General features: G+C 44.9%; 7 non-coding genes and 1 pseudogene across 7 annotated transcripts; all 8 read right to left on the bottom strand.

Annotated features, from left to right (window-relative positions):
- Positions 1–3,416: 3,416 nt before the first annotated feature.
- LOC146012681 (U2 spliceosomal RNA) lies at positions 3,417–3,605 on the bottom strand. Its single transcript, XR_014445784.1, has one exon. It is a non-coding gene; the product is annotated as a U2 spliceosomal RNA (small nuclear RNA).
- Positions 3,606–11,345: 7,740 nt separating this feature from the next.
- On the bottom strand, positions 11,346–11,536 carry LOC146012597 (U2 spliceosomal RNA). Its single transcript, XR_014445754.1, has one exon. It is a non-coding gene; the product is annotated as a U2 spliceosomal RNA (small nuclear RNA).
- A 1,374-nt stretch (positions 11,537–12,910) lies between these two features.
- Positions 12,911–13,101, bottom strand: LOC146012538 (U2 spliceosomal RNA). The gene has a single exon (XR_014445699.1). It is a non-coding gene; the product is annotated as a U2 spliceosomal RNA (small nuclear RNA).
- Positions 13,102–15,045: 1,944 nt separating this feature from the next.
- On the bottom strand, positions 15,046–15,236 carry LOC146012536 (U2 spliceosomal RNA). Its single transcript, XR_014445697.1, has one exon. It is a non-coding gene; the product is annotated as a U2 spliceosomal RNA (small nuclear RNA).
- Positions 15,237–16,610: 1,374 nt separating this feature from the next.
- LOC146012535 (U2 spliceosomal RNA) lies at positions 16,611–16,801 on the bottom strand. Its single transcript, XR_014445696.1, has one exon. It is a non-coding gene; the product is annotated as a U2 spliceosomal RNA (small nuclear RNA).
- Positions 16,802–18,175: 1,374 nt separating this feature from the next.
- LOC146012641 (U2 spliceosomal RNA) lies at positions 18,176–18,357 on the bottom strand. The gene has a single exon (XR_014445775.1). It is a non-coding gene; the product is annotated as a U2 spliceosomal RNA (small nuclear RNA).
- A 1,118-nt stretch (positions 18,358–19,475) lies between these two features.
- LOC146012734 (U2 spliceosomal RNA) lies at positions 19,476–19,612 on the bottom strand (annotated as a pseudogene).
- A 1,374-nt stretch (positions 19,613–20,986) lies between these two features.
- On the bottom strand, positions 20,987–21,177 carry LOC146012534 (U2 spliceosomal RNA). The gene has a single exon (XR_014445695.1). It is a non-coding gene; the product is annotated as a U2 spliceosomal RNA (small nuclear RNA).
- Positions 21,178–21,677: the final 500 nt, after the last annotated feature.

Raw genomic sequence — 21,677 nt, 5'->3', positions numbered from 1 at the left:
ATCACAACCGGTTTCCTTCCAACCACATACAAAGCCAATTTCTCAAACAATCCTTTCCTCTCATTTTTATCAGCACTCGCATACACATTTATCAGTCTAAAACACCATCCATCATAATTTATATTCACAAGCATACATCTACCTGGCTCTATCACCTCATACGACTCTATACTAACTCTGCTACCCTTCACCAGCACTCCTATACCATCATTTTTATTTATTCTTGTACCACTCCATATAGCATCTCCCCCACTCCATTCCTCTTTTTTTGGAGCCTCAAAAATTCCACACTCCTGCAAACATATAACATCAGCACTTAATGTTTCCAAAAAATCAAAAACTGCCGCCCTTCTCCCCCTTGATTTACATCCCCTCACATTTAGGGAAATTATTCCCACTTTCTGGTTCTCAATTTATGCACTTTATATTTTTTTTTATTTTTTACTCTTTCCTCCCAGAAGCATGTCAGGACATCTCATCAGAGACTCCACCGTCCTTCATGCCTCTGTCTCTGGCCATATCCTCTGCCACCTGCGCACAAAAGCGTTCATTCGCCTCATGCCTCTGCCTGGCGTCTTGCTGTATTTCCTCCGGAGACATAAGTTTTATCTCCATCTTCGGAAAGTTTGCCAGCATCTGTCTGTGCGTCATCATACCCGGCTCAGTGTTACCGTCCTCTATCCGTGGCTTTTTTGCAGCCCTCTGCTGCTCTTCTCCCTTCAGAACGTCAGGGGTGTCCAGAAAATCCGGATCCGAACTCTGACCACCCTCTGTGCCGATGCTGCTAACCGGACTGCGTGCTCCGCTGATGATTCTGCAGTTGCCGGGGCTGTAATTAGCGGGGCTGAAGATGACAGAGCCATCTTCCTCGCCTCCCGCCCGCTGTTCATAACTCGGGTCCATTGTATCGGGCGTGCTGTCCTCAAGCTCCCCGTCTCCCTCCTCCACTCGGGACGGTTGGGGCTCTTCTCCGGGGGGGTTCTGGTGGAGTTTTGGGGTGCTATCTGCCTCGTCCTCCTGCACCATGAGGATAACCTCATCGGCAGTTTTGCGGAGGGACTCAGCGAACGCCTCCCTTTCTTGCATTTCTGCTTCCTTCTCCCTTCTTTCTCTCTCCTTTCTTTCCTCGTATGCCCGAGCATTGCGCTCAGCATATTCCTCTGGCCTCTTTCCTTTTTTTGTCTCCTCACTGACTTTTGGACAGTTGCGAGCAACATGGCCCGTTAACCCACAAATGTCACATTTTCTGGGCACTCTGCAGTCTTTTGCATCATGACCTGGGTCATTACAGTTTCTGCAGGCTTGATCATTGTTACAGTCACCTTTGCGGTGCCCAAATCTCCTGCATCTCCTGCAATAGTCAGGCTGTCCAGGGTACGAAAGGTAGCCCCTGAAATCTCCGATCGAAAAAAAACCTGGGGGGTGTTTCAGGCCATGCAAGCCCTTCTCATCCGGTTTCAATCGAACCCAAAAGGTCCAACCACCATTAAAAATGCCCAAGATATTCTTCTGCATTACCCCTCCACGTATTTCTGAGCAATACTGCCTTAAAAAGGCTACAATTCTTTCTAGCTCTGTAAAGGGGTTGAAAACGTGCACTGTTAACGGCCTTTCCTCAATTAAGGCAGGTATAATCTCCACCTCCTCCATTGCAGGATCACCCCTCAATAGTTTCAGGCTATGTAAAGTCGATTCATAAACCCCTTTTTGCACAAAGGAAACGTCAAAAAAATTCTGAGAAGGGACTTCTTGCACACAGAAGATTTCTCTTCTCTGCACCCCACTTAATTCCTCCAGGAGAAACTCCACCAAATACCTTAAACGGCCATTCCCGTAGTTCTTGGTCATCTTCACCCGCATCGTATTCTTGGCGTCCGCCATCCTTCCTTCCGTCCGAAAAAAAACCAGCCGACTGGCACCTCTCCTCTCCTTTCTCCGATCAGTCCTCGATATCCCCGGGGCCCCTCCAAAGGAGGACCCCCGCAACCTCCTGACAAAAACCTAGATCTTTGCCAAAAGGCCGAGAAGCGATAACCCGAATGGGGTCCCAGCAAAGCGCGCAAACCGGAATTCGGACACCAACACTGGTGGAGAAGAGATCAGCACCACGGACACATCTAACACACACACATCACTTCTTTGTCGTTGCAGTCTGAAAGATACCTGGCTGTACGGCAGGTGTGAATAGGACTTGAAGTGCTGGACAGGGACCGGAGGACGAGTAGCCAACAAACTGATTTTGTGATTAGGTCGTCGGCGGGCGGGCAGGGTGCCTCAGCTGGGTAGGAGGCCAAATTTGCATGTGCTCCGCCCCGTCTGTTGACGTCGCGTCAACAGACACACACCCACTAGGCAGACGACCAACAGGCAAGCAGCAGCAGCCAGCTGTCTCCTCGCTCTTTGCTGCTGCATGCCTGTGTCCCTGACGAACTGCTGCTGACTAAATCAATCAGCTAGCTGCTGCAGAGGAGAAGGAGGAATCTTGCACAATCAGGTGCAATGACGGCTTTCCTGTTTTGAGCCCATTCAGCAGCAGTAGTAGACAGTCAGATGGACAGGCATTCATGTGGCAGGACCCTTTGTGTGACATCACAATCTGCCCTCTATGACATCACAAGCTGCTCACTCGGAATCCGGCGGAACCTGACAGCCAGACAGTCACTTGGAACAGACAGGCAGACAGGACAGTCATGTGTAGGTGAGCTGGGTGGGCCAATGTTTTCTTTTATTGGCAGTTACCACCCAAATGATGGTCCGAAGAAGGTAAGTGATACTTTTTCTAAATCCCCCCTCTCAATGATCATCAATTGTTTGGCTCGGAAAAAAATGGAAGAGGAAAAAAAATTCCCATAACAAAAGAAATGAGGAAAAAAAATTCCCAAAACAAAAGAGAGAAAAGAGCGCGCAAAAAGAAAAGAAAAAAATATAAGAAATAAAGAAAGAAAGAAAGAAAGAAAGAGAGAGGAAAAAAAAAAAAACCAAGCCATTTCAAATGGAGAGGGAGGGGGGTCCAAAAATGCCATTGCTGTGATCCAGTTGATGTTTCCGTGGTAAGATCGTAGGTAAGTCACATAGTGTTTGCATATTTATTGGGAGGTCGCAGCGATTGATAAGTCCTTTAATTTAGGCAGGCTTCTGGTCTTTTGCCTAGGCCGCACATGCTGATATCAAGTGTAGTGTCACGTAAAAATATTTAACTGCCTCGATTCCAGAAAGTACAATTCAAGGAGTCAAGAAATAGTCACAAAATGATACACTGGAGGCAGGATTTCAAAGTATTTATGCACAAGGGTTAAACCTTGAAGCAGCAAATGCATGCATTTCTAAATACAAAGTTAGTACAAAGGTGCACAAACAATTGATACTCCAAATCAAGTGCCAGGAATGGAAATAGTCTATTTTTGGATAACAGATTAGGAAGGTGCACCGGTCCTGGAAGTACTGCAATACCAGGTCAATGCGTGGAGTGGACAGAGCAAGCTCTTCTTCCATCTCCCTGTTCTAAAAATCCATTTAATATATGGCCCCCAGATAGGGGGCGTATCAGATATTAAACTGATAAGAACAGATTTTTTTTTTTTTTTTTTTTTTCTTACCATTCAGATTGTTAACTCAGTCATCTATCATTCTTATTCATGACTGTTTAAACGATCATCATGTATGGCTTTACGATTCCAAAAAAACACAGATAATAAATATATAATCACATATCGTACTTGAACAATCAAATATCAGAATATCTAATGATCTGTCTCCATTTCTTTATTTTCCAAATCCCTTCTGCATCAAATTTCTCTCCTTTCTTTCTATCATACAGATAGTGGACATATAATCTCCCCAAAATCATTCTAATACACTCATTTACTGTAAACACTTCATTTTTATAAACATATAAGTTTCTAATATTCCACAACACCTCCATTGTACATCCCATTATTAGCCACAATACTCTATCTTTACCTCTACCACATATACCAATCCCAAATAAAGCTATTTTCCAGCTCATAAATGTTACTCCTGTCAGCTCTTTACAAAACTCTCCCAAACACTTCCATACTTCTCTAGAAAAAGGACAATTCCACATCATATGTAATATTGTTTCTCTACTCCCACATCCTGCTCTAGGACATACATCTGTTACCGTTAGATCTCTTTTTTTCATGAAATCTCTTACCGGTAAGACATTATGCATTCGTAACCAGACTATCTCTTTCTGTTTATTTGTCATATCATATGTATCAATATTTTTCCATACCATCTCTGCCTCCTTATTTTTTAAGTATTCAATATTACACATCACCTCTCTGTCTTTTATTACTTTTATAACCTCTTTTTTCCCTTTAAATGCATTCATCGGCATACCTTCTATCTTATTTTTCCTAATAAAGTCTTCTATTACTGTATACCACCATGGGCTTCTAAATGCCATTGGGCTTCTCAAATCTTTTTTAATCCATCCTAATCCTCTCCATGTCCATCCTGCCATATACTTTAACATACATGATACTTTATGATCTTCTTCCAATAACTTAACCACTATTGTGATATAATTTATATATAAATACACTCCTATATCTGGCATATCAATTCCACCTTTTCTTACCGACTTTATAACATCTTCTCTTTTCATTCTCTCCATCTTCCCTCCCCAAAAAAAACAAAATATGATCCTATTCATTTTTTGCACCCTAGCTGCTGTCGGCGGATACACACATGCTACTGCTAATAACATAGGTAATAATACACATTTCACCACCAGCACTTTTCCAAATAATGTCAACTCTCTTAATTTCCAAAATTCTATTTTCTTTTGTACCCTCATACTACATTATTCCCAACTAGCACCTCCTTTTAAATTATCGTCAAAAATAATACCAAGTATCTTTATCCCTTCTTTCACACTTTCTATCCCTTCCAAGCTATAACTACTATCTCCAAAGCACTTAACTTTAGACTTGTTCCAATTAACCCTGAATGCAGATGCACTACAAAACAAACTAACCAGCAACTTCACTCTTTTTATTTCTGCATCATTATTACACATAACCACCACGTCGTCCATGTACCCTAAAACTTTCATTTTTCTATTTCTGCCTCCTGGTATCATAAACCCTCCTATCACTTTATCCAATCTAATTAATTGTAGCAAAGGTTCAATAACACAAATGAAAAGGATTGCCGATAAAGGGCATCCTTGCCTTACCCCTGACTTAATCCTAATACTTCTACTTACATTACCATTGACTAAAATTTTACTTGTCCCATTATTATATAACCCCTTTATCCCTCTAATTAGTTCATCTGGAAACCCCATACACTTCAATACCTTAAACATAAAGATGTGCGAAACTCGATCGTAGGCTTTTTCAAAATCAAGCGCTAAAACCATGCAGACTTTTTTCCTATCTTTACAGTCTCCTATTACATCTCTCAAAAGAATTAGATTATCTGTCATTCTCCTCCCTGGTACCCCACAAACTTGATCTTCCCCTATTATCTGCTCTATAACCTCTCTTATTCTATTTGCTACTATCTTTGCAAATACTTTATAATCTGAATTAAGTAACGTTATGGGTCTCCAATTCATCAAGGAACGCTTATCACCTTTTTTATACACTAAGACAACAATCCCCTCTTTCATGCTTTCACATATTTTTCCATTCGTAAACATAAAGCTACACACTTTACACAAATCATCTGCTATCAGATCCCAAAACACCTTGTACACCTCTATCGGTATTCCATCTATCCCTGGAGTCTTATTCTTTCTGCCACTATCTATCGCTCTTTTTACTTCCTCAATACTTATGTTTCTTTTTAACCCCTTCCCGACATTGCCTTTTAAGGTAATTTTTTTTTTTTTTTCCTCCTTGTGTTCAAATAAGCGTAACTTTTTTAATTTTCCGGCTATATAGACACATGAGGGCTTTTTTTTTGCGGGACAAGTTGTACTTTCTAATGGTACCATTTACTATACCGTATAATATTCTGGGGAATCAGGAAATAATTCAATGTGGGGTAAAAAAAAAAAAAAACGCAATTCCACAATTTTGCGCTGGTTACGGTTTTTTTGGAGTTCATAGTTCGTTTAAAATGATGGGTTATCTTTATTCTATGGGTCGTTACGATTCCGGTAATACCAAACTTATATAGTTTTCGTTACATTTTACCACTAAAAAAAAAAATAGAAAATGTTACGGTTTTTCGAATTTGCGTCGCGTCGCCATGTTCTGCGGCTTATAACTTTTTTATTTTTCCACCTACGGACCTGGGTGAGGGCTCATTTTTTGCGGGCTGAAGTGTACTTTTTAATTAATACCATTATGGGATATGGGCGACTTTCTGATCTCTTTTAGTTATTTTTTTTTGGGTACGCGATGCGACCAAAAAGCGTAGTTTTGGCGTTGGGGATTATTTTCCGTTTACGCCTTTAACCGTGCGGGATAACTAATGTTATATTTTAATAGATCGGACTTTTAGGAACGCGGCGATACCAAATATGTTTATTTTTTTTATTATTTATTTATTTTTATTTGGGAAATGGGGAAAGGGGGGTGATTTGAACTTTTAATATTTTATTATTTTTTTTTTATTTTTAAACTTTATTTTTTTTTTTTTTTTACTTTTACTACAAGGCCCCCTAGTGTACTTGACCACTAGGGGGCGCGATCGCCTGTACTAGGTTCAGCCATAGAGCTCTATGGCTGAACGTAGTGATTTTTTGCACTTCCTATTACATCCTGCCTGAGGCAGGATGTAATAGGTATGAATACACGGACAGCACAGGGGTCTACATTAGACCCCTGGCTACCATGGCAACCGATCGGCACCCTCCGATCGCGCTGCGGGGGGCCCCGATCGGCGCCGGAGGGGGGCGCCCCCCCCTCCGATCAGCTATTTAAGCACTGCGGGCGCTTTGCCCGCGGTGCTTAAAGGGTTAAACGGCCGCGATCGGCGAACTCGCCGCTCGTGGCCGTGAGAGCAGGGACATGGCTGTAATATACAGCCATTACCTGCTCTCTATCAAGCCAGCTCACTCCGTGAGCTGGCTTGATTCACCCCCAACCGACATATGGCGTAAATGTACGTCATATGTCGGGAAGGGGTTAATAATGGAAGATCTGACTCATATACCTTTCCCAATATATTTCCTTCAAACTCTTTATCCACTTCTCTCTCCTTAAAAAGCTCATCATAAAACTTCGCTATTACTTCTACCATTCCTTCCCCTTTAATTTCACTACCACTTTCATCAAAGACAGATTCAAACACACTTTTGTTACTGTGACTCTTTTTGAAAAAATATCTCGTACACTTTTCATTCTTTTCTATAACTTCAACTCTGGATCTAAATATAATTCCTCTACCTCTCTCATTAATATTTTTACTAATTTCTGCTTTAGTTTTAATAAGTTCCTCACTTACATCAACTCCTTCTGTTCTTAATTTTTCTAAGAAGGTTAATTTTTTACACCACATCTGATATCTATACTTTTTCTCCTTTGCGCTTCTGTACCCCGATGTTTGAAAAAAGACTTTAATTTTTCGCTTTACCCAATCCCACCACTCTAAAATAGTTTCAAACTCATTCTGTTTTACTTGCCATTCTCTATATAAACTCCTAAATTTTTTACAAACTTTCTCATCTTCTAGCAAAGAGGTGTTTAATTTCCATATCCCTCTGCCATATTTTGTATCAACCTTATTACTAATAACACAACTTAAATACATATGATCGGAAAAGGCTACTTTCTCTTGCCTAAACCTCTCATATCTAATATCTTTAGTACAAAATAAAAAATCAATTCGAGATGTAACCCCACCTCGATCAGCATAATATGTTTTGGGTGCAGATTTCCCCATACTAGCTTCTGCGATATCTACCAAACCAAAATCTGTCAACATCTCTCTTAATAATCTACCACTGATATCAACAACTGCCTCACTCCCTCCTATTCTATCTTCTTTATTAATGATGCAGTTCATGTCCCCAACTACAAAAGTGGATACTCTACCCGTTAGGTAAAATTTAAGTTTTTCAAAGAAACTTCTTCTTTCCTTTTTCTCTGCAGGTGCATATATGCAGAAGATACGAAACTTCCATCCTCTATAGCTGGCCATGACTATTAACCCTCTTCCTTCTTCGATAACGACATAACTTTCAACATGAATTTCTTTATTTTTAAATAACACTCCTACCCCATCATTTTTATTCCCAGAGGATCCTGACCATACCATTTCCCCATGAATCCACTCCTCTTGTTTTGGAGCATAACTTAAACCACACTCTCGCAGACCTATGATATCTGCATTTTGATCTGCAATATATTCTAGTACCGCAGCTCTTTTTGTTTTACTGCCTATCAGCCTTACATTCAACGAAAGAAGCTTCAATTCAGCCATTAATCAATTGGACCAGAAAAATATCAGCCCTTAAAAAAAAAGGAAAAAAAAAACAAAAAAAGGAAAAGGAAAAAGAAAAAAGTCACATGGACCATGGCTCCGCACAAAACAGATTCAATTTTGTCCACCACTTTTTAAGACTCCTTTTAAACGAGTTTTCCAACAGTGCTTTAGCTTTTCTTTTCATCCTATACCCTGTTGGTTGTCGTAAGAGATACACAGTTCTGCACTTTGAGAAGCTCCGCCCCCATCTAAAAAATAGGCCGTAGCTTCATTATCTCTATCCACCTCGTTCTTGTTTTCTTTCTCTATCTTTGCTCTCTTAGCATCATTTGTTAGATTGTCCGTTTTTCTGACCAGTGAGGTCCTCTCCTCTGGTTCACTGTTTATCTCGTCAATCTGGTTAGATTCTGTAGATACGGCTGGGCTTGCAAAGGAGTCAATTACTAAACTCAGAGCTGGGCTATCTATATATTCACTGGCTTCTTCAATTATGGCATCCATTACATCTGGGAAAGCAGCACTGGGAGCATCAGTGGTTACTTCACCACTTTTCCCAGCATCTGCTTGTACTCCCTCATCATCAGCTTTTTTGCTATATGTTGCTGGCCTTCCAGCAAAATAGAACTTATCGGGATCTCGAGCTTTTTCCTCTTCCAGCTCTTGAAGCAATCCCTTTTTAATATGCCTTTTTGCCTCAGGACAACTGCGACACGCATGGCCCGTTTTCCCACATATATCACACGTTTTTGACATAGGGCAAGTACCAGCCTCGTGTCCAGTCTGTCTACAATTTCGGCAAACCTTGCCTGTACTGCATTCTTCCTTTGTATGTCCATACATAAAGCATAATCGACAAAAACTGGGTTGACCAAAATAATATAGGTATCCTCTATTGCCACCAATACTGAAACTTGCTGGTGGGTGCTTTGTTCCACCTACATTCTCTGGATCTGGTTTTAACTGAACCCAAAAGCGAATTTTGCCATTAAAGATACCTAGGCCATTTTTTTGTTTTACACCACCTCTCACTTTGGTGCAATATTTTGCTAAAAAGGCCGTAATCAACCCCACTTCAGTATACGGATTATACATATGCACAGTTATTGCAATTTCTTCCAATGCAAACAAAGGTGTCATTTTTACCAACCTCATGGCATGTTCCTGCTCCTTCCCTCTAAGCGTTTCATATGTATGCAGGCAAAAACCATTTTGATAGAAAGTTACATCGTAAATACCTTGTTTTGGGAAGTCTTGAATGCAGTACAGGTCACTCAAGGTTACCTGTCCGAGTTTTTCCAGAATCTCTCTCCAAATAAAAAGCAGTCCATTCTGAGACGTATCCTTCTGTACTTCAAAACGGATAGTATTCTTTATTCCGGCCATGATCCACAGGGAAAAAAAAAGTACCCAAGGTACAATCAATCCGAAGAAGAAAAAAAAGCCAAGCACCGATGTGCGATCCCTCCTCGACGTCCCGGGGGTCCCGCCGAAGGACCCCCAAACTCAAACCTCCTGGCTACGCCGAGCTATGAACTCGGATCGCAGCCAAAAGGCCGAGAAGCGATAACCTGAATGGGGTCCCAGCAAAGCGCGCGAACCGGAATTCGGCCACCAACACTGGTGGAGAAGAGATCAGCACCACGGACACATCTAACACACACACATCACTTCTATGTCGTTGCAGTCTGAAAGATACCTGGCTGTACGGCAGGTGTGAATAGGACTTGAAGTGCTGGACAGGGACCGGAGGACGAGTAGCCATCCAACTGATTTTGTGATTAGGTCGTCGGCGGGCGGGCAGGGTGCCTCAGCTGGGTAGGAGGCCAAATTTGCATGTGCTCCGCCCCGTCTGTTGACGTCGCGTCAACAGACACACACCCACTAGGCAGACGACCAACAGGCAAGCAGCAGCAGCCAGCTGTCTCCTCGCTCTTTGCTGCTGCATGCCTGTGTCCCTGACGAACTGCTGCTGTGTAAATCAATCAGCTAGCTGCTGCAGAGGAGAAGGAGGAATCTTGCACAATCAGGTGCAATGACGGCTTTCCTGTTTTGAGCCCATTCAGCAGCAGTAGTAGACAGTCAGATGGACAGGCATTCATGTGGCAGGACCCTTTGTGTGACATCACAATCTGCCCTCTATGACATCACAAGCTGCTCACTCGGAATCCGGCGGAACCTGACAGCCAGACAGTCACTTGGAACAGACAGGCAGACAGGACAGTCATGTGTAGGTGAGCTGGGTGGGCCAATGTTTTCTTTTATTGGCAGTTACCACCCAAATGATGGTCCGAAGAAGGTAAGTGATACTTTTTCTAAATCCCCCTCTCAATGATCATCAATTGTTGGGCTCGGAAAAAAAAAATGGAAGAGGAAAAAAAATTCCCAAAACAAAAGAGAGGAAAGAGGAAAAAAATTTCCCAAAACAAAAGAGAGAGAAAAGAGAGCGCAAAAAGAAAAGAAAAAAAATATAAGAGATCAAGAAAGAAAAAGCAAAAAAAAAACCAAGCCATTTCAAATGGAGAGGGAGGGGGGTCCAAAAATGCCATTGCTGTGATCCAGTTGATGTTTCCGTGGAAAGATCGTAGGTAAGTCACATAGTGTTTGCCTATTTTTTGGGAGGTCGCAGCGATTGATAAGTCATTTAATTTAGGCAGGCTTCCGGTCTTTTGGCTAGGCCGCATATGCTGATATCAAGTGTAGTGTCACGTAAAAATATTTAACTGCCTCGATTCCAGAAAGTACAATTCAAGGAGTCAAGAAATAGTCACAAAATGATACACTGGAGGCAGGATTTCAAAGTATTTATGCACAAGGGTTAAACCTTGAAGCAGCAAATGCATGCATTTCTAAATACAAAGTTAGTACAAAGGTGCACAAACAATTGATACTCCAAATTAAGTGCCAGGAATGGAAATAGTCTTTTTTTGGATAACAGATTAGGAAGGTGCACCGGTCCTGGAAGTACTGCAATACCAGGTCAATGCGTGGAGTGGACAGAGCAAGCTCTTCTTCCATCTCCCTGTTCTAAAAATCCATTTAATATATGGCCCCCAGATAGGGGGCGTATCAGATATTAAACTGATAAGAACAGATACTACACTTGACCTTAGCCAAAAGGCCGAGAAGCGATAACCCGAATGGGGTCCCAGCAAAGCGCGCGAACCGGAATTCGGCCACCAACACTGGTGCAGAAGAGATCAGCACCACGGACACATCTAACACACACACATCACTTCTATGTCGTTGCAGTCTGAAAGATACCTGGCTGTACGGCAGGTGTGAATAGGACTTGAAGTGCTGGACAGGGACCGGAGGACGAGTAGCCATCCAACTGATTTTGTGATTAGGTCGTCGGCGGGCGGGCAGGGTGCCTCAGCTGGGTAGGAGGCCAAATTTGCATGTGCTCCGCCCCGTCTGTTGACGTCGCGTCAACAGACACACACCCACTAGGCAGACGACCAACAGGCAAGCAGCAGCAGCCAGCTGTCTCCTCGCTCTTTGCTGCTGCATGCCTGTGTCCCTGACGAACTGCTGCTGAGTAAATCAATCAGCTAGCTGCTGCAGAGGAGAAGGAGGAATCTTGCACAATCAGGTGCAATGACGGCTTTCCTGTTTTGAGCCCATTCAGCAGCAGTAGTAGACAGTCAGATGGACAGGCATTCATGTGGCAGGACCCTTTGTGTGACATCACAATCTGCCCTCTATGACATCACAAGCTGCTCACTCGGAATCCGGCGGAACCTGACAGCCAGACAGTCACTTGGAACAGACAGGCAGACAGGACAGTCATGTGTAGGTGAGCTGGGTGGGCCAATGTTTTCTTTTATTGGCAGTTACCACCCAAATGATGGTCCGAAGAAGGTAAGTGATACTTTTTCTAAATCCCCCTCTCAATGATCATCAATTGTTGGGCTCGGCAAAAAAAAATGGAAGAGGAAAAAAAATTCCCAAAACAAAAGAGAGGAAAGAGGAAAAAAATTTCCCAAAACAAAAGAGAGAGAAAAGAGAGCGCAAAAAGAAAAGAAAAAAAATATAAGAGATCAAGAAAGAAAAAGCAAAAAAAAAACCAAGCCATTTCAAATGGAGAGGGAGGGGGGTCCAAAAATGCCATTGCTGTGATCCAGTTGATGTTTCCGTGGAAAGATCGTAGGTAAGTCACATAGTGTTTGCCTATTTTTTGGGAGGTCGCAGCGATTGATAAGTCATTTAATTTAGGCAGGCTTCCGGTCTTTTGGCTAGGCCGCATATGCTGATATCAAGTGTAGTGTCACGTAAAAATATTTAACTGCCTCGATTCCAGAAAGTACAATTCAAGGAGTCAAGAAATAGTCACAAAATGATACACTGGAGGCAGGATTTCAAAGTATTTATGCACAAGGGTTAAACCTTGAAGCAGCAAATGCATGCATTTCTAAATACAAAGTTAGTACAAAGGTGCACAAACAATTGATACTCCAAATTAAGTGCCAGGAATGGAAATAGTCTTTTTTTGGATAACAGATTAGGAAGGTGCACCGGTCCTGGAAGTACTGCAATACCAGGTCAATGCGTGGAGTGGACAGAGCAAGCTCTTCTTCCATCTCCCTGTTCTAAAAATCCATTTAATATATGGCCCCCAGATAGGGGGCGTATCAGATATTAAACTGATAAGAACAGATACTACACTTGATCTTAGCCAAAAGGCCGAGAAGCGATAACCCGAATGGGGTCCCAGCAAAGCGCGCGAACCGGAATTCGGCCACCAACACTGGTGCAGAAGAGATCAGCACCACGGACACATCTAACACACACACATCACTTCTATGTCGTTGCAGTCTGAAAGATACCTGGCTGTACGGCAGGTGTGAATAGGACTTGAAGTGCTGGACAGGGACCGGAGGACGAGTAGCCATCCAACTGATTTTGTGATTAGGTCGTCGGCGGGCGGGCAGGGTGCCTCAGCTGGGTAGGAGGCCAAATTTGCATGTGCTCCGCCCCGTCTGTTGACGTCGCGTCAACAGACACACACCCACTAGGCAGACGACCAACAGGCAAGCAGCAGCAGCCAGCTGTCTCCTCGCTCTTTGCTGCTGCATGCCTGTGTCCCTGACGAACTGCTGCTGAGTAAATCAATCAGCTAGCTGCTGCAGAGGAGAAGGAGGAATCTTGCACAATCAGGTGCAATGACGGCTTTCCTGTTTTGAGCCCATTCAGCAGCAGTAGTAGACAGTCAGATGGACAGGCATTCATGTGGCAGGACCCTTTGTGTGACATCACAATCTGCCCTCTATGACATCACAAGCTGCTCACTCGGAATCCGGCGGAACCTGACAGCCAGACAGTCACTTGGAACAGACAGGCAGACAGGACAGTCATGTGTAGGTGAGCTGGGTGGGCCAATGTTTTCTTTTATTGGCAGTTACCACCCAAATGATGGTCCGAAGAAGGTAAGTGATACTTTTTCTAAATCCCCCTCTCAATGATCATCAATTGTTGGGCTCGGCAAAAAAAAATGGAAGAGGAAAAAAAATTCCCAAAACAAAAGAGAGGAAAGAGGAAAAAAATTTCCCAAAACAAAAGAGAGAGAAAAGAGAGCGCAAAAAGAAAAGAAAAAAAATATAAGAGATCAAGAAAGAAAAAGCAAAAAAAAAACCAAGCCATTTCAAATGGAGAGGGAGGGGGGTCCAAAAATGCCATTGCTGTGATCCAGTTGATGTTTCCGTGGAAAGATCGTAGGTAAGTCACATAGGCCCTTATTCTGGTTGGTGCGGCCAGAGCCGCACACGGTGCTCTGGCCGCACAAACCAATCCCCGCCCACGAGACGGATCGCCACGGCCGTCCGTACACGGACGGCTGGCGATCCGCATAAAAATGGTGGGGCGTACGCCTCCACCATGGTGGGAGCTGCCCCCTGCATTCGATGGTCGTCGACCATCGAAGGCAGGGCCGCACGCCACAGCAGCTCCCGCAAGCTGAGACCGCACGGACAATCGTCCGTGTGTTAGCTTGTATGGGGGCTGAGAGCTGACATCCGGCGACGTCAGCTTTCCGCCCCCATCAGTGGCGTCATACCCTCATTTGCATGCATACGCCCCGCGTTTGCATGGGAACGCCCATGAAACGCGGGGCGTATACATAGGGAAATGAGGGTATGAAGCCCCTCACGCCCCTATACGCCCCCTTTGCGGCGGACGAAATACGTCTGCGGCGAATGGGGCTGCACATGCGCAGATTGACCTCTGCGCATGTGCAGACTAAAAACATCGGCGGTACGGCCGCACGCGGGCCGTACCGCACGATGCAGAATAAGGGCCATAGTGTTTGCCTATTTTTTGGGAGGTCGCAGCGATTGATAAGTCATTTAATTTAGGCAGGCTTCCGGTCTTTTGGCTAGGCCGCATATGCTGATATCAAGTGTAGTGTCACGTAAAAATATTTAACTGCCTCGATTCCAGAAAGTACAATTCAAGGAGTCAAGAAATAGTCACAAAATGATACACTGGAGGCAGGATTTCAAAGTATTTATGCACAAGGGTTAAACCTTGAAGCAGCAAATGCATGCATTTCTAAATACAAAGTTAGTACAAAGGTGCACAAACAATTGATACTCCAAATTAAGTGCCAGGAATGGAAATAGTCTTTTTTTGGATAACAGATTAGGAAGGTGCACCGGTCCTGGAAGTACTGCAATACCAGGTCAATGCGTGGAGTGGACAGAGCAAGCTCTTCTTCCATCTCCCTGTTCTAAAAATCCATTTAATATATGGCCCCCAGATAGGGGGCGTATCAGATATTAAACTGATAAGAACAGATACTACACTTGATCTTAGCCAAAAGGCCGAGAAGCGATAACCCGAATGGGGTCCCAGCAAAGCGCGCGAACCGGAATTCGGCCACCAACACTGGTGCAGAAGAGATCAGCACCACGGACACATCTAACACACACACATCACTTCTATGTCGTTGCAGTCTGAAAGATACCTGGCTGTACGGCAGGTGTGAATAGGACTTGAAGTGCTGGACAGGGACCGGAGGACGAGTAGCCATCCAACTGATTTTGTGATTAGGTCGTCGGCGGGCGGGCAGGGTGCCTCAGCTGGGTAGGAGGCCAAATTTGCATGTGCTCCGCCCCGTCTGTTGACGTCGCGTCAACAGACACACACCCACTAGGCAGACGACCAACAGGCAAGCAGCAGCAGCCAGCTGTCTCCTCGCTCTTTGCTGCTGCATGCCTGTGTCCCTGACGAACTGCTGCTGAGTAAATCAATCAGCTAGCTGCTGCAGAGGAGAAGGAGGAATCTTGCACAATCAGGTGCAATGACGGCTTTCCTGTTTTGAGCCCATTCAGCAGCAGTAGTAGACAGTCAGATGGACAGGCATTCATGTGGCAGGACCCTTTGTGTGACATCACAATCTGCCCTCTATGACATCACAAGCTGCTCACTCGGAATCCGGCGGAACCTGACAGCCAGACAGTCACTTGGAACAGACAGGCAGACAGGACAGTCATGTGTAGGTGAGCTGGGTGGGCCAATGTTTTCTTTTATTGGCAGTTACCACCCAAATGATGGTCCGAAGAAGGTAAGTGATACTTTTTCTAAATCCCCCTCTCAATGATCATCAATTGTTGGGCTCGGCAAAAAAAAATGGAAGAGGAAAAAAAATTCCCAAAACAAAAGAGAGGAAAGAGGAAAAAAATTTCCCAAAACAAAAGAGAGAGAAAAGAGAGCGCAAAAAGAAAAGAAAAAAAATATAAGAGATCAAGAAAGAAAAAGCAAAAAAAAAACCAAGCCATTTCAAATGGAGAGGGAGGGGGGTCCAAAAATGCCATTGCTGTGATCCAGTTGATGTTTCCGTGGAAAGATCGTAGGTAAGTCACATAGTGTTTGCCTATTTTTTGGGAGGTCGCAGCGATTGATAAGTCATTTAATTTAGGCAGGCTTCCGGTCTTTTGGCTAGGCCGCATATGCTGATATCAAGTGTAGTGTCACGTAAAAATATTTAACTGCCTCGATTCCAGAAAGTACAATTCAAGGAGTCAAGAAATAGTCACAAAATGATACACTGGAGGCAGGATTTCAAAGTATTTATGCACAAGGGTTAAACCTTGAAGCAGCAAATGCATGCATTTCTAAATACAAAGTTAGTACAAAGGTGCACAAACAATTGATACTCCAAATTAAGTGCCAGGAATGGAAATAGTCTTTTTTTGGATAACAGATTAGGAAGGTGCACCGGTCCTGGAAGTACTGCAATACCAGGTCAATGCGTGGAGTGGACAGAGCAAGCTCTTCTTCCATCTCCCTGTTCTAAAAATCCATTTAATATATGGCCCCCAGATAGGGGGCGTATCAGATATTAAACTGATAAGAACAGATACTACACTTGATCTTAGCCAAAAGGCCGAGAAGCGATAACCCGAATGGGGTCCCAGCAAAGCGCGCGAACCGGAATTCGGCCACCAACACTGGTGCAGAAGAGATCAGCACCACGGACACATCTAACACACACACATCACTTCTATGTCGTTGCAGTCTGAAAGATACCTGGCTGTACGGCAGGTGTGAATAGGACTTGAAGTGCTGGACAGGGACCGGAGGACGAGTAGCCATCCAACTGATTTTGTGATTAGGTCGTCGGCGGGCGGGCAGGGTGCCTCAGCTGGGTAGGAGGCCAAATTTGCATGTGCTCCGCCCCGTCTGTTGACGTCGCGTCAACAGACACACACCCACTAGGCAGACGACCAACAGGCAAGCAGCAGCAGCCAGCTGTCTCCTCGCTCTTTGCTGCTGCATGCCTGTGTCCCTGACGAACTGCTGCTGAGTAAATCAATCAGCTAGCTGCTGCAGAGGAGAAGGAGGAATCTTGCACAATCAGGTGCAATGACGGCTTTCCTGTTTTGAGCCCATTCAGCAGCAGTAGTAGACAGTCAGATGGACAGGCATTCATGTGGCAGGACCCTTTGTGTGACATCACAATCTGCCCTCTATGACATCACAAGCTGCTCACTCGGAATCCGGCGGAACCTGACAGCCAGACAGTCACTTGGAACAGACAGGCAGACAGGACAGTCATGTGTAGGTGAGCTGGGTGGGCCAATGTTTTCTTTTATTGGCAGTTACCACCCAAATGATGGTCCGAAGAAGGTAAGTGATACTTTTTCTAAATCCCCCTCTCAATGATCATCAATTGTTGGGCTCGGCAAAAAAAAATGGAAGAGGAAAAAAAATTCCCAAAACAAAAGAGAGGAAAGAGGAAAAAAATTTCCCAAAACAAAAGAGAGAGAAAAGAGAGCGCAAAAAGAAAAGAAAAAAAATATAAGAGATCAAGAAAGAAAAAGCAAAAAAAAACCCAAGCCATTTCAAATGGAGAGGGAGGGGGGTCCAAAAATGCCATTGCTGTGATCCAGTTGATGTTTCCGTGGAAAGATCGTAGGTAAGTCACATAGTGTTTGCCTATTTTTTGGGAGGTCGCAGCGATTGATAAGTCATTTAATTTAGGCAGGCTTCCGGTCTTTTGGCTAGGCCGCATATGCTGATATCAAGTGTAGTGTCACGTAAAAATATTTAACTGCCTCGATTCCAGAAAGTACAATTCAAGGAGTCAAGAAATAGTCACAAAATGATACACTGGAGGCAGGATTTCAAAGTATTTATGCACAAGGGTTAAACCTTGAAGCAGCAAATGCATGCATTTCTAAATACAAAGTTAGTACAAAGGTGCACAAACAATTGATACTCCAAATTAAGTGCCAGGAATGGAAATAGTCTTTTTTTGGATAACAGATTAGGAAGGTGCACCGGTCCTGGAAGTACTGCAATACCAGGTCAATGCGTGGAGTGGACAGAGCAAGCTCTTCTTCCATCTCCCTGTTCTAAAAATCCATTTAATATATGGCCCCCAGATAGGGGGCGTATCAGATATTAAACTGATAAGAACAGATGAGTTTGAGTTTGAAGAAACTCAGGGAGCCCGAGGTGTGCTCCCACCACCACCAGTGCTGTGCCTAAACACGTGCAAAGGGGGCAGCCGTACGAACGTGTGGCCCTCTCCCAAAGGAGAAAGGCCCCATGGTTCCCCTAACCCCCCTCAACCATAAGGCCAAGGAAGGGAAAAAAGGGATCGGTGGGTCCTCTTCGCCGAAGCTTAGAGAGACCCGCTTTTCCTCCACCCCCGGAAGGGTTTCGGACGGTGGGTCCTCCGCAGCCCGTGCTTTGGAGAGACCCGACTTAGGCTTCCCTCCGCCTTGCGGCTCGGGGTTGCCCTCGAGGGGACCGGGACTCTCCCCAAAAGGTGAAGAGTCCCAGCCACGTTTGGGGAACGGAAGGCCCGTTAGGGACAGCCGCACTACCCAAATCAAAAAAACGTGACAAACTAACGAAAAACGTGAAGTGCTCAAAAGTGCAAATCAAAGAAATAAATAAAAGAGGCCCTAGCCAGAAGGCCGGGGTGGGGGTGTGAAAAATTGTCCTACCACATCCAAAAGGACGAGGTAAGGACGTGTAGCCTAACCTAGAGGGAAGTGCGCAGTGTGTGTGCCAGTCAGTGCATGGTGCTGGATATCACCAGTGCAAATCAGACACCCCCGAGTTTCCCCGGGGGCACAGTGCAGCCTCGGGCTCCAGGCAGCCGACCCTTCAGCGTCCGACCAAGCTTTTCTCCGTCTCACCAGCAGGCATTTTCCAGCCCCTGGCATGGGAATGGGTACTCCACTGGGCCTTTCGAAAGACTCCCTTAGGGGCTGCACCCCCTCCGGAAGAGCAATCTACTCAGTCCCAGTGTTTCTCCGCTCCCAGGGTTAAGGTACTAAGCTGGGCCTTTCGCGGTCTCCCCATCAGAGGCTACGAACCTCTGGAACAGGAGCCATCTACTCAGTCCCAACCTTTCTCCGCTCCCTGGGATTGGATACTAGACTGAGCCTTTCGCTGACTCATCCTTCGGGGGCTACAAACCCCGTCAAGAGAGTCAAACTACTAGGCCCAGTGTTTCTCCCCCCCTCTTACCAGTGGATTTACGGAAACAACACCTCCTACCAAAGGCAGAGGTGAAGATACTTAGTGAGACTTTTCACTGCTCCCGGGAAAAAACAGAGGGGTCCCACACCCTCCGCCCATCAGAGCAGCTACTCAGTCCCACCTTTCTCTATTCTCTGCCAGAGGCCAGTCCATACCCAACTGATAAGAACAGATACTACACTTGATCTTAGCCAAAAGGCCGAGAAGCGATAACCCGAATGGGGTCCCAGCAAAGCGCGCGAACCGGAATTCGGCCACCAACACTGGTGCAGAAGAGATCAGCACCACGGACACATCTAACACACACACATCACTTCTATGTCGTTGCAGTCTGAAAGATACCTGGCTGTACGGCAGGTGTGAATAGGACTTGAAGTGCTGGACAGGGACCGGAGGACGAGTAGCCATCCAACTGATTTTGTGATTAGGTCGTCGGCGGGCGGGCAGGGTGCCTCAGCTGGGTAGGAGGCCAAATTTGCATGTGCTCCGCCCCGTCTGTTGACATCGCGTCAACAGACACACACCCACTAGGCAGACGACCAACAGGCAAGCAGCAGCAGCCAGCTGTCTCCTCGCTCTTTGCTGCTGCATGCCTGTGTCCCTGACGAACTGCTGCTGAGTAAATCAATCAGCTAGCTGCTGCAGAGGAGAAGGAGGAATCTTGCACAATCAGGTGCAATGACGGCTTTCCTGTTTTGAGCCCATTCAGCAGCAGTAGTAGACAGTCAGATGGACAGGCATTCATGTGGCAGGACCCTTTGTGTGACATCACAATCTGCCCTCTATGACATCACAAGCTGCTCACTCGGAATCCGGCGGAACCTGACAGCCAGACAGTCACTTGGAACAGACAGGCAGACAGGACAGTCATGTGTAGGTGAGCTGGGTGGGCCAATGTTTTCTTTTATTGGCAGTTACCACCCAAATGATGGTCCGAAGAAGGTAAGTGATACTTTTTCTAAATCCCCCTCTCAATGATCATCAATTGTTGGGCTCGGCAAAAAAAAATGGAAGAGGAAAAAAAATTCCCAAAACAAAAGAGAGGAAAGAGGAAAAAAATTTCCCAAAACAAAAGAGAGAGAAAAGAGAGCGCAAAAAGAAAAGAAAAAAAATATAAGAGATCAAGAAAGAAAAAGCAAAAAAAAAAACAAGCCATTTCAAATGGAGAGGGAGGGGGGTCCAAAAATGCCATTGCTGTGATCCAGTTGATGTTTCCGTGGAAAGATCGTAGGTAAGTCACATAGTGTTTGCCTATTTTTTGGGAGGTCGCAGCGATTGATAAGTCATTTAATTTAGGCAGGCTTCCGGTCTTTTGGCTAGGCCGCATATGCTGATATCAAGTGTAGTGTCACGTAAAAATATTTAACTGCCTCGATTCCAGAAAGTACAATTCAAGGAGTCAAGAAATAGTCACAAAATGATACACTGGAGGCAGGATTTCAAAGTATTTATGCACAAGGGTTAAACCTTGAAGCAGCAAATGCATGCATTTCTAAATACAAAGTTAGTACAAAGGTGCACAAACAATTGATACTCCAAATTAAGTGCCAGGAATGGAAATAGTCTTTTTTTGGATAACAGATTAGGAAGGTGCACCGGTCCTGGAAGTACTGCAATACCAGGTCAATGCGTGGAGTGGACAGAGCAAGCTCTTCTTCCATCTCCCTGTTCTAAAAATCCATTTAATATATGGCCCCCAGATAGGGGGCGTATCAGATATTAAACTGATAAGAACAGATACTACACTTGATCTTAGCCAAAAGGCCGAGAAGCGATAACCCGAATGGGGTCCCAGCAAAGCGCGCGAACCGGAATTCGGCCACCAACACTGGTGCAGAAGAGATCAGCACCACGGACACATCTAACACACACACATCACTTCTATGTCGTTGCAGTCTGAAAGATACCTGGCTGTACGGCAGGTGTGAATAGGACTTGAAGTGCTGGACAGGGACCGGAGGACGAGTAGCCATCCAACTGATTTTGTGATTAGGTCGTCGGCGGGCGGGCAGGGTGCCTCAGCTGGGTAGGAGGCCAAATTTGCATGTGCTCCGCCCCGTCTGTTGACGTCGCGTCAACAGACACACACCCACTAGGCAGACGACCAACAGGCAAGCAGCAGCAGCCAGCTGTCTCCTCGCTCTTTGCTGCTGCATGCCTGTGTCCCTGACGAACTGCTGCTGAGTAAATCAATCAGCTAGCTGCTGCAGAGGAGAAGGAGGAATCTTGCACAATCAGGTGCAATGACGGCTTTCCTGTTTTGAGCCCATTCAGCA

This window comes from Crinia signifera, chromosome 6 (genome assembly GCF_055691185.1).
Source record: "Crinia signifera chromosome 6, ASM5569118v1, whole genome shotgun sequence".
NCBI lineage: Eukaryota > Metazoa > Chordata > Amphibia > Anura > Myobatrachidae > Crinia > Crinia signifera.
The sequence above is the reverse complement of the archived record's forward strand: the minus strand, read 5'-3'. Positions and strand labels throughout refer to the sequence as shown.